This window comes from Elephantulus edwardii, unplaced genomic scaffold, assembly GCF_000299155.1.
Source record: "Elephantulus edwardii isolate Elephantulus edwardi_28Jun2011 unplaced genomic scaffold, EleEdw1.0 scaffold00160, whole genome shotgun sequence".
Lineage (NCBI taxonomy): Eukaryota > Metazoa > Chordata > Mammalia > Macroscelidea > Macroscelididae > Elephantulus > Elephantulus edwardii.
The window spans coordinates 1,586,953-1,591,703 of record NW_006399910.1 but is presented as its reverse complement, the minus strand read 5'-3'; positions in this window follow the sequence as shown (position 1 = coordinate 1,591,703).

Sequence of the window (4,751 nt, the reverse complement as noted above, 5' to 3'; positions counted from 1 at the left end):
CTCATAAGAAATTATGGATAGCATTGAGAAGAATGGAAATCACAGAACACTTAATTGTATACATACACAATGAACAAATAGACCAGGAAGCAGGCTTTTAAAAATTTTTAATTTTTAAAATTAATATTATACTAGTTTATAAAATTAAAATACATTATTTTCCAGAACAAATTCTTCAAATTTCCCTCACCCATGCTACCCATCAAATTGTAGAACTCCATGATTATTTCCCCCCTCCCCCTGCACATCTTCATCCCTCTGCTTCTACTCTCCCCTTCACTCCTTGGATCCTTATGCTCATTCTACGATAATGGTTTCATACAATAATTGTTCTTGTGGGACTGAGTTAGTTCACTCAGAATAATGCTCTCCAGTCCCTCCAAAGGTAGGTAATAATTTAAAAAATCATTGCCCCTGCATTCTTTTGTGGTTGGACATCTGGGCTGTTTACGTGTTCTTGTGATGGTGAATAATGTTGCTGTGAACATTAGTGTACAAATCTTTGTCTATGCCTCATGTTCTCATTTTCTCAGAGTATATTCCAAGTATTGGAATAGCTGGGTCATATGAAATTTCTATGTTCAGCTTTTTGAGGAAACTCCAAAATGCCTTCCAGAATGGTTGTACCATTTTTACAATCCCATCAACAATGTATAAGAGTTCCTATCTTGGCGCATCCTCTCCAGCATTTATTACTTGCTGCCGTGTTAAACTTTGTCATTGTTACTGTAGTGAGATGATGGTACCTTATTGTGGTTTTGATTTCCGTCTCTCTTATTGCCAGTGATTTGGAGCATTTCTTCATTTGTCTGTTAGCTATTCGAATGTATTCCTCTGTGATTTTTTTGTCCACTTTGTAATTGGGTTATTGGTCTTTTTCTTGTGGATGTCCAGGAGTATTCTGTAAACTTTTGCTATGAGACTCTTGTCTGAGATGGTATTACCAAATGTTTGTTTTTAGTCAGTAGGTATTCTTTTCATCCTGTCGTAAAAAGTTTTTGAAGCACATATGAATTTAACCTTTAGAAGGTCTCATTCATCAATTTTACCCTCTTAAGATTGTGCAATTCTGGATATACTTGGCAGTCTCTGTATACCTAGGACTAGCCCTTCTAAGCTTGATTCTAGTTCGTCTCTTATGAACTTGATTTTTTTTTCTTTACTCCCAGGTCCCTGACCCATATTGAGTTGATTTTTGTGTATGATGTGAGATGTAGATTTTGTTTCTGCTTTCTGCAGGTGAAAGTTCAGTTTTGTCAGCACCATTTGTTGAAGTGGTTATTATTTCCTCAGTTGATAACTTTTGTTTAATATCAGTTGACTATAGATAGCTGGGTCTATTTCTGTATTCTCAATTCTATTCCATTGGTCTATGTGTTTGTCATTGTACAAGTACCATCCTGCTTTGGTTACTACTGCTGTGCAGTAGATTTTGAGGTCAGAGAGTGTTATGTCTCCCACCTCATTTTTGTTTCTCAGAAGTGTTTTGCTTATTGGGGGCCTCTTGCCTCCTCAAATAATTTTTTTATTTTCTGCTTCAATCTCCTTGAAATATGAATTTGATATCTGGCTTGGGATTGCACTGAACAAGTAGATTGCTTTTGGTAGGATTGTCATTTTCATCATATTGAGTCTTCCTGTCCATGAATAGGGTATATTTTTCCATTTCTTTTGGTTTTTATTGTGTCTTGCAGAAATGTTCTGTGGTTTTCTTAGTATTGGTTTCTTGTATCTCTAGTCAGTTTCACTTCCAAGTATCTCACTTTGTGGTCGGCTATTGTAAATTGTATTGCTTTCTTGATTTCCTTCTCTGAGTTCTCCTTGTTACTGTACAGGAATCCTATTGATTTTGGGATATTGATCTTATATCCTGCCACTCTACCAAAGTGGCCTACTAACTCTTACCAGTTTTTTCGGTTGAGTCCTTGGGGTTTTCTGTGTACACTGTCATATCATCTGCATATAGCAACAGTTTAACCATCTCTTTGCTGATCTGGATGCCTTTTATTTTCTTCTCTTGTCATATTGTCCTAGCAAGCACTTCCATACAATATTGAATAGTGACAGTGGGCATCCTTGTCTGGTCCCTATTTGCAAGGAAAATGCATTTAATCTTTCTTCATTGAGAATGATGTTGGCTCTTGGTTTTGCATATATACTTTTCATTATGTTGAGGAAATTCCTTTCTATTCCCATTTTACTGATTGTCTTTATCAGGAAGGGGTCTTGAATTTTGTCAAATGCCATTACATTGATTGTTTTTCATACGTTAAACTATCCTTTGCATATCTGTTATGAATTCCACTTGGCTATTATGAATTCTCTTTTAGATGTGCTTTTAGAGTCTATTGGCTAGGATTTTGTTGAGGAATTTTCCATTTATATTCATGAGAGATATTGGCCTGTAGTTTTCTTTCTTTATAATATCTTTGCCTGGTTTTGGTATTAGGGTTATGTTTGCTTCACAGAATGACTCTGGAAGTGATTCTTTTTTTTCAGGTTTTTTTTAAAATAATTTAAGTAGAAATGGTGCTAAATCCTCCCTGAATATTTGGTAGAGTTTAGCTGTGAAACCATATGGTCTAGGACTTTTGTTTTGGGAAATCTTTAGAAACTTTTCCATTTTTTCTCTTGTGATAGGTATGATCAAGTGTTCTCTAACTGTTCTTGTCAGTATGGGTAGGGGATGCATTTCAAGGAGTTTGTCCATTTCCTCTAAGTTTTCAAATTTATCAGAGTATAGCTTTCATAGTATTCTGATATTATCGATTTAATTTCACCTAGTTCTGTTGTAATGCCACCTCTAACATTTCTTAATCGAGTTATCTGTGTCTATTTTCCCCCCTTTTGTTAAATTTGTCAGTGGTTTGTCAGTTTTATTGACCCTTTCATAAAATCAGCTCCTGGTCTAATTGATGGTTTCAATTGTTTTTCTGTTTTCTATCTCATTGATTTTAGCTCTTGTCCTTATAATTTCTTTTCTTCTAGAGGTTGTAGGATTAGATTGTTGATCATTTTCTATTTGCTGAAGGTATTGAGTTAGATCATTGATTCTTCTTCTTTCTTCCTTTTTTATGTGTGCCTATTGCTATGAACTGCCCTCTGAGGACTGCCTTAGCTGTGTCTGAGAGATTTTGGTAAGTTGTATTTTCATTATCATTTGTTTCAAGTAACTTTTTAATTTTTTTAAATTTCTTTTATAACCCAGTCATGTTCTAGCAGAGAGTTATTTAATTTCCACGTGGGTGGTTTTGTAAGTTTTAGTCTCTAGTGGTTAATTTCTAGTTTTCTGCAACTGTGGTCTGAGAAAACACTGTATTATTTCAAAGTTTTGAATTTGTTCAGGCTTTTTTTGTCTCCTAATATATGATAGATTTTGGAGAATGTATTATGTGCGCTTGCGAATAAAGTGAACTGAGTTTTAGTTGGGTGCAGTACCCTGATTACATCCACAAGTTCAAGTTGGCTGATTGTGTAGTTTAGATCTTCTGTATCTTTGTTTAGTTTCTTTTGGGTTGACCTATCCTTTGGTAAGAGTGGTGTTTTGAAATCTCCTGGCACTATTGTGGTGTTGTCTATTTCTCTCTTCAGTTCTGTTATATATATTATATATGTTTTACAAGTCTGTCATTTGGTGCATAAATGTTGACCTGGGTTATGTCTTCTTAATCTATTGTGCCTTTAATCAGTATGTGATGTGCTTCCTTATCTTTGATGCTAGTTTTAAGTTGAAATCTGTTTTATCAGAGATTAGTATTGCCACTCCTGCTTTTTTGAGGTTGCCATTTTTGTGGTATTTTTTTTCAGCCTTTGATTTTGAGTGTTTCTCTTCCTTTTTTTAGATGTGTCTCTTGTAGGCAACACATTGATGGGCTTCCCTCCCCCTACCCCTTTTTTTATCCATTCTGCTACTCTTTTGCTCTTAATTGGTGCATTTAGTCCATTCACATTAAGTATGATTATTGTCAAACCAGGTTTTATTTTTGCTATTTTTCCATGTTTCTTCTTTTGTTGTTTCTGGTTACTGTAGTCCATTCACTTACCTTTGCTGTCTCTGTGTGCAAGACTTCACTTAAAATTTCTTGTAGTTTTGGTCTTATTTTTACTCATTTTTAAGGTCTTTCTTTTCTGAAATATATCTAATTTTTTTTTCTTCATGTATTATGGAGAGCTTTGTTGGATATAATATCCTTGGCTGGCAATTGTTATCTTTCAACTTTCTGCACATGGCATCCTATTGCCTTCTATTTTGCATGGTTTCTGCTTAGAAATCAGAACTTAATCTAATTGTTTCCCCTTTGTAGGTGACTCTTTGGTTTTCTCTTGCTGCTTTTAGGTGACCCAACAAAGTGTGGAAACTATAGAACAATATTGATTTCACATGCAAGCAAGATTCTACTGCAGATTATCCAAAAACAACTGGAACAGCACATCAGTAGAGAAGTGCCAGAAGTCCAGGCTGGGTTTATAAGGGGTCGTGGTACTAGGGATATTGTTGCTAATGTTAGATGCATCTTAGCTGAAAGCAGGGAACACCAGAAGAATGTCTATCTGTATTTCATTGATTATGCAAAGGCGTTTGATCTTGATAACAAACTATGGCTGACTCTGAGAAAAATGGGAATCCCAGAACACTTAATCGTTCTAATGTGGAACCTATACTTGGATCAGATTGGCACAGGATAGAGCAGGGTTTAGGGCTGTTGTACATAGGGTCGCTATGAGTCGCAAACAACTCGACGGCACATAAC